The sequence below is a fragment of the Lolium rigidum genome, chromosome 6 (assembly GCF_022539505.1).
Source record: "Lolium rigidum isolate FL_2022 chromosome 6, APGP_CSIRO_Lrig_0.1, whole genome shotgun sequence".
Lineage (NCBI taxonomy): Eukaryota > Viridiplantae > Streptophyta > Magnoliopsida > Poales > Poaceae > Lolium > Lolium rigidum.
Window position 1 is genome coordinate 345,632,854 of NC_061513.1, and position 8,601 is coordinate 345,641,454.

An 8,601-nucleotide genomic window follows, 5' to 3' on the forward strand; every position below is an offset into this window, starting at 1 on the left:
TTGAAGCAAACACAAGTATGAACCGGTACAACAAAACTTACATAAGAACATATTGCAAGCATTATAAGACTCTACACTATCTCCTTGTTGTTCAAACACTTCACCAGAAAATATCTAGACTTTAGAGAGACCAATCATGCAAACCAAATTTCAACAAGCTCTATGGTAGTTCTTCATTAATAGGTACAAAGTACATGATGCAAGAGCTTAAACATGATCTATTTGAGCACAACAATTGCCAAGTATCAAATTATTCAAGACAATATACCAATTACCACATGAAGCATTTTCTGTTTCCAACCATATAACAATGAACGAAGCAGTTTCAACCTTCGCCATGAACATTAAAAATAAAGCTAAGAACACCAGTGTTCATATGAAACAGCGGAGCATGTCTCTCTCCCACACAAGGAATGCTAGGATCCGATTTTATTCAAACACAAACAAAAATAAAAACATACAGACGCTCCAAGTAAAGCACATAAGATGTGACAGAATAAAAATATAGTTTCACTAGAGGTGACCTGATAAGTTGTCGGTGAAGAAGGGGATGCCTTGGGCATCCCCAAGCTCAGATGCTTGAGTCTTCTTGAAATATGCAGGGATGAACCACGGGGGCATCCCCAAGCTTAGACTTTTCACTCTTCTTGATCATATTGTATCATCCTCCTCTCTCGATCCTTGAAAACTTCCTCCACACCAAACTCAAAACAAACTCATTAGAGGGTTAGTGCATAATCAAAAATTCACATATTCAGAGGTGACATAATCTTTCTTAACACTTCTGGATATTGCACAAAGCTACTGAAAGTTAATGGAACAAAGAAATCCATTCAACATAGCAAAAGAGGCAATGCAAAATAAAAGACAGAATCTGTCAAAACAGAACAGTCCGTAAAGACGAATTTTTCAGGGGCACTTAACTTGCTCAGATGAAAAAGCTCAAATTTAATGAAAGTTGCGTACATATCTGAGGATCACACACGTAAATTGGCAGATTTTTCTGAGTTACCTACAGAGAGGTCTACTCAAATTCGTGACAGCAAGAAATCTGTTTCTGCGCAGTAATCCAAATCTAGTATTAACCTTACTATCAAAGACTTTACATGGCACAACAATGCAATAAAATAAGATAAGGAGATGTTGCTACAGTAGTAACAACTTCCAAGACTCAAATATAAAACAAAAGTGCAGAAGTAAAATAATGGGTTGTCTCCCATAAGCGCTTTTCTTTAACGCCTTTCGGCTAGGCGCAGAAAGTGTGAATCAAGTATTATCGAGAGATGAAACATTAACATTAGAGTTGGGAGTTTTCTCAACAATGCATTGTATCTTGTCTATGTAAGTAACTCCTCTTTCGTTGCTCTTAGGCTTACTATCCTCATGAAACAAATTTTCAGGAACAAGCCAAGCATAGTTATTTTCTAGAGCTTCATGCATCCCTAGGAGCTTACTAGGTATCGGTACTTTAATCTCCCCCTCACCATTGACTTTATTAGTGTACTTTAATTTATCTTCGTCCATCTTTTCAAGTGTTTTTGTAAAATCGGTATAAAAGCCAAGTCTGTTATGCTTAATAAAAACTTTTCTAGCTTCTTTAGCTATATCACCAAATTCTCTAAGAAGGACCTCTAAAACAAAATCTCTCTATTCTCCCATTTCCATATCAAAGAGTGTGAGAAACATATGTTGCATTATAGGATTGAGATTAACAAATCTAGTTTCCAACATGTGCAGTAAAGAGGCAGTAGCAATTTCATAAGTAGGGGCAAGTTCTACCAAGTGTCTATCTTCAAAATCTTTAACTGTACTAACATGAGTGAATTTTTTTTCTATATTATCTCTTCCAATGATAGACCCACGCTCTACCGGTATATATTTCAGAGTGAACTTAGGAGGAAGCATGATGAAACAAACAAAAGGTAAATAAAGTAAATGCAAGTAACTAATTTTTTTGTGTTTTTGATATAAAGAACGCAAACAAGACAGTAAATAAAGTAAAGCAAGTAACTAATTTTTTTTGTATTTTTGATATAGAGAAAGCAAACAAAGTAGTAAATAAAGTAAAGTAAAGCAAGACAAAAACAAAGTAAATAGATTGGATGTGGGAGACTCCCCTTGCAGCGTGTCTTGATCTCCCCGGCAACGGCGCCAGAAAAATTGCTTGATGACGCGTGAGACACACGTCCGTTGGGAACCCCAAGAGGAAGGTGTGATGCGTACAGCAGCAAGTTTTCCCTCAATAAGAAACCAAGGTTATCGAACCGAGTAGGAGATGAAGGCCACGTGAAGGTTGTTGGCGGAGGAGTGTAGTGCGGCGCAACACCGGGGATTCCGGCGCCAACGTGGAACCCGCACAACACAATCAAAATACTTTGCCCCAACTTAACAGTGAGGTTGTCAATCTCACCGGCTTGCTGTAAACAAAGGATTAAACGTATGGTGTGGAGAATGATGTTTGTTTGCGAAGAACAACAAAGAACAGAGTTTGCAGTAGATTGTATTTAAGATGTAAAAGAATGGACCGGGGTCCACAGTTCACTAGTGGTGTCTCTCCAATAAGAAATAGCATGTTGGGTGAACAAATTACAGTTGGGCAATTGACAAATAGAGAGGGCATAACAATGCACATACATATCACGATGACTAATATGAGATTTAATCGGGGCATTACGACAAAGTACATAGACCGCTATCCGGCATGCATCTATGCCTAAAAAGTCCACCTTCGGGTTAGCATCCGCACCCCTTCCGGTATTAAGTTGCAAACAACGAGACAATTGCATTAAGTATGGTGCGTAATGTAATCAACACAAATATCCTTAGACAAAGCATTGATGTTTTATCCCTAGTGGCAACAACACATCCACAACCTTAGAACTTTCTATCAACTGTCCCGGATTCAATGGAGGCATGAACCCACTATCGAGCATAAATACTCCCTCTTGGAGTCACAAGTATCAACTTGGCCAGAGCCTCTACTAGCAACGGAGAGCATGCAAGAACATAAACAACACATATATGATAGATCAATAATCAACTTGACATTTGATACGTCTCCGACGTATCGATAATTTCTTATGTTCTATGCCATATTATTGATGATACCTACATGTTTTATGCACACTTTATGTCATATTCGTGCATTTTCTGGAACTAACCTATTAACAAGATGCCGAAGTGCCGATTCTTGTTTTACTGCTTGTTTTTGGTTTCAGAAATCCTAGTAACGAAATATTCTCGGAATTGGACGAAATCAAGACCCGGGGCCTATTTCGCCACGAACCTTCCGGAAGACCGAAGAGCATACGAAGTGGGGCCACGAGGTGGCAAAACCACAAGGCGGCGCGCCCGGAGGGGGGCCGCGCCGCCCTGTGGTGTGGGCCCCTCGTCGGCCCCCGACTCTGCCCTTCCGCCTACTTAAAGCCTCCGTCGCGAAACCCACGATGCGAAAAACCACGATACGGAAAACCTTCCGGAGCCGCCGCCATCGCGAAGCCAAGATCCGGGGGACAGGAGTCTCGTTCCGGCACCGCTGCCGGAACGGGGAAGTGCCCCGGAAGGCTTCTCCATCGACACCGCTGCCATCTCCACCGCCATCTTCATCACCGCTGCTTGCTCCCATGAGGAGGGAGTAGTTCTCCATCGAGGCTCGGGGGCATGTACCGGTAGCTATGTGGTTAATCTCTCTCCTATGTGCTTCAATACAATAATCTCATGAGCTGCCTTACATGATTGAGATTCATATGATGATGCTTGTAATCTAGATGTCATTATGCTAGTCAAGTGAGTTTTACTTATGTGATCTCCGGAGACTCCTTGTCCCACGTGTGTAAAGGTGACAGTGTGTGCACCGTGTGGGTCTCTTAGGCTATATTTCACAGAATACTTACTCACTGTTATGAATGGCATAGTGAAGTGCTTATTTATATCTCTTTATGATTGCAATGTATTTTGTATCGCAATTTATCTATGTGCTACTCTAGCAATGTTATTAAAGTAGTTTTATTCCTCCTACACGGTGTAATGGTGACAGTGTGTGCATCCGTGTTACTACTTGGTGTATGCTATGATTATGATCTCTTGTAGATTATGAAGTTAACTATTGCTATGATGGTATTAATGTGATCTATTCCTCCTACATAGTGTGAAGGTGACAGTGTGCATACTATGTTAGTACTTGGTTTAGTCGAATTGATCTTTCATGCACTCTAAGGTTATTTAAATATGAACATTGAATTGTGGAGCTTGTTAACTCCGGCATTGAGGATTCGTGTAATCCTACGCAATGTGTTCATCATCCAACAAGAGTGTAGAGTATGCATTTATCTATTACTGTTATGTGATCAACGTTGAGAGTGTCCACTAGTGAAAGTCTAATCCCTAGGCCTTGTTCCTAAATACTGCTATCGCTGCTTGTTTCTTGTTTTTCTTGCGTTACTACTTGCTGCGTTACTACTGCTTGTTCTACTGTCCTGGGCAAAGCACTTTTACGGTGCCATTGCTACTGCTCATATATATTCATACCACCTGTATTTCACTATCTCTTCGCCGAACTAGTACACCTATTAGGTGTGTTGGGGACACAAGAGAACTTCTTGCTTTGTGGTTGCAGGGTTGCATGAGAGGGATATCTTTGACCTCTTCCTCCCTGAGATCGATAAACCTTGGGTAATCCACTTAAGGGAAACTTGCTGCTGTTCTACAAACCTCTGCTCTTGGAGGCCCAACACTGTCTACAAGAATAGAAGCTCCCGTAGACATCAAGCACTTTTCTGGTGCCGTTGCCGGGGAGGAAAGGTAAAAGGCACTCATACTCCGGTTCCAGGTAACAGTACTTTTCTGGCGCCATTGTGTGTGTGCTTGAAGCTATTTCCTTTAGATCCTGCAATTGCATCTTTTTGTTTCTTGTTTACACTAGTTTGGCATAATGGACAACAATGAGCTTCTTATTCTATTTCCTGATTTAAAACATGGATTGTTTGATGCAAAAATTAAAAAATCTATGGAATCTTATTTGCATGCTTGGTAGTAATATTAGTATGAACGCTTTGAACACCATTGTTGATAATAATATAGAAAGTTCTAAGCTTGGGGAAGCTGGTTTTCATGATCTTTTTAGTCCCCCAAGCATTGAGGAGAAAATTTACTTTGATGATACTTTGCCTCCTATATTTGATGATGAGAATAATAATGATAGCTACTTTGTTGAATTTGCTCCCACTACAACTAATAAAATTGATTATGCCTATGTGGAGAGTAATAATTTTATGCATGAGACTCATGATAAGAATGCTTTATGTGATAGTTATATTGTTGAGTTTGCTCATGATGCTACTGAAAGTTATTATGAGAGAGGAAAATATGGTTGTATAAATTTTCATGTTACTAAAACACCTCTCTATGTGCTGAAATTTTTGAAGCTATGCTTGTTACTTTGCTCTTCATGAACTTGTTTATTTACAAGATTCCTATGCATAGGAAGCATGTTAGACTTAAATATGTTTTGAATTTGCCTCTTGATGCTCTCTTTTGCTTCAAATACTATTTCTTGCGAGTGCATCATTAAAGCTGCTTGAGCCCATCTTAATGGCTAAAAGAAAGAACTTCTTGGGAGATAACCCATGTGTTATTTTGCTACAGTATTTTTGTTTTATATTTGAGTCTTGGAAGTTGTTTACTACTGTAGCAACCTCTCCTTATCTTAGTTTTGTGTTTTGTTGTGCCAAGTAAAGTCTTTGATAGTAAAGTAAGTACTAGATTTGGATTACTGCGCAGTTCCAGATTTCTTTCTTTGTCACGAATCTGGGTCTACCTCCCGTAGGTAGCTCGAGAAAATTAAGCCAATTTACGTGCATGATCCTCAGATATGTACCCAACTTTAATTCAATTTGAGCATTTTCATTTGAGCAAGTCTGGTGGCCTAATAAAATCCATCTTTACGGACTGTTCTGTTTTGACAGATTCTGCCTTTTATTTCGCATTGCCTCTTTCGCTATGTTGGATGAATTTCTTTGATCCATTAATGTCCAGTAGCTTTATGCAATGTCCAGAAGTGTTAAGAATGATTGTGTCACCTCTGAACATGTGAATTTTTATTGTGCACTAACCCTCTAATGAGTTGTTTCGAGTTTGGTGTGGAGGAAGTTTTCAAGGATCAAGAGAGGAGTGTGATACAATATGATCAAGGAGAGTGAAAGCTCTAAGCTTGGGGATGCCCCGGTGGTTCACCCCTTCATATTCTAAGAAGAATCAAGCGTCTAAGCTTGGGGATGCCCAAGGCATCCCCTTCTTCATCGACAACATTATCAGGTTCCTCCCCTGAAACTATATTTTTATTCCGTCACATCTTATGCACTTTGCTTGGAGCGTCGGTTTGTTTTTGTTTTTTGTTTTGTTTGAATAAAATGGATCCTAGCATTCACTTTGTGGGAGAGAGACACGCTCCGCTGTAGCGTATGGACAAGTATGTCCTTAGGCTCTACTCATAGTATTCATGGCGAAGTTTCTTCTTCGTTAAATTGTTATATGGTTGGAATTGGAAAATACTACATGTAGTAACTCTAAAATGTCTTGGATAATTTGATACTTGGCAATTGTTGTGCTCATGTTTAAGCTCTTGCATCATATACTTTGCACCCATTAATGAAGAAACACTTAGAGCTTGCTAATTTGGTTTGCATATTTGGTTTCTCTAGAGTCTAGATAACATCTAGTATTGAGTTTTGAACAACAAGGAAGACGGTGTAGAGTCTTATAATGTTTACAATATGTCTTTTATGTGAGTTTTGCTGCACCGTTCATCCTTGTGTTTGTTTCAAATAACCTTGCTAGCCTAAACCTTGTATCGAGAGGGAATACTTCTCATGCATCCAAAATACTTGAGCCAACCACTATGCCATTTGTGTCCACCATACCTACCTACTACATGGTATTTATCCGCCATTCCAAAGTAAATTGCTTGAGTGCTACCTTTAAAATTCCATCATTCACCTTTGCAATATATAGCTCATGGGACAAATAGCTTAAAAACTATTGTGGTATTGAATATGTACTTATGCACTTTATCTCTTATTAAGTTGCTTGTTGTGCGATAACCATGCTTTAGGGGACGCCATCAACTATTCTTTGTTGAATATCATGTGAGTTGCTATGCATGTCCGTCTTGTCTGAAGTAAGAGAGATCTACCACCTTAATGGTTGGAGCATGCATATTGTTAGAGAAGAACATTGGGCCGCTAACTAAAGCCATGAATCATGGTGGAAGTTTCAGTTTTGGACATATATCCTCAATCTCATATGAGAACACTAATTGTTGCCACATGCTTATGCATTAAAGAGGAGTCCATTATCTGTTGTCCATGTTGTCCCGGTATGGATGTCTAAGTTGAGAATAATCAAAAGCGAGAAATCCAAAATGCGAGCTTTCTCCTTAGACCTTTGTACAGGCGGCATGGAGGTACCCCATTGTGACACTTGGTTAAAACATGTGCATTGCAAAGATCCGGTAGTCCAAGCTAATTAGGACAAGGTGCGGGCACTATTAGTATACTATGCATGAGGCTTGCAACTTGTAAGATATAATTTACATAACTCATATGCTTTATTACTACCGTTGACAAAATTGTTTCATGTTTTCAAAATAAAAGCTCTAGCACAAATATAGCAATCGATGCTTTCCTCTTTGAAGGACCATTCTTTTTACTTTTATGTTGAGTCGGTTCACCTATCTCTCTCCACCTCAAGAAGCAAACACTTGTGTGAGCTGTGCATTGATTCCTACATACTTGCATATTGCACTTGTTATATTACTCTATGTTGACAATTATCCATGAGATATACATGTTACAAGTTGAAAGCAACCGCTGAAACTTAATCTTCCTTTGTGTTGCTTCAATACCTTTACTTTGATTTATTGCTTTATGAGTTAACTCTTATGCAAGACTTATTGATGCTTGTCTTGAAGTACTATTCATGAAAAGTCTTTGCTTTATGATTCACTTGTTTACTCATGTCATTACCATTGTTTTGATCGCTGCATCCACTACATATGTTTACAAATAGTATGATCAAGGTTATGATGGCATGTCACTTCAGAAATTATCTTTGTTATCGTTTTACTCGCTCGGGACGAAGCGAGAACTAAGCTTAGGGATGCTTGATACGTCTCCGACGTATCGATAATTTCTTATGTTCTATGCCATATTATTGATGATACCTACATGTTTTATGCACACTTTATGTCATATTCGTGCATTTTACGGAACTAACCTATTAACAAGATGCCGAAGTGCCGATTCTTTGTTTTTCTGCTGTTTTTGGTTTCAGAAATCCTAGTAACGAAATATTCTCGGAATTGGACGAAATCAAGACCCAGGGGCCTATTTCGCCACGAACCTTCCAGAAGACCGAAGAGCATACGAAGTGGGGCCACGAGGTGGCCAAACCACAAGGCGGCGCGGCCAAGGGGGGCCGCGCCGCCCTGTGGTGTGGGCCCCTCGTCAGCCCCCCGACTCTGCCCTTCCGCCTACTTAAAGCCTCCGTCGCGAAACCCACGATGCGAAAAACCACGATACGGAAAACCTTCAGGCCGCCGCCATC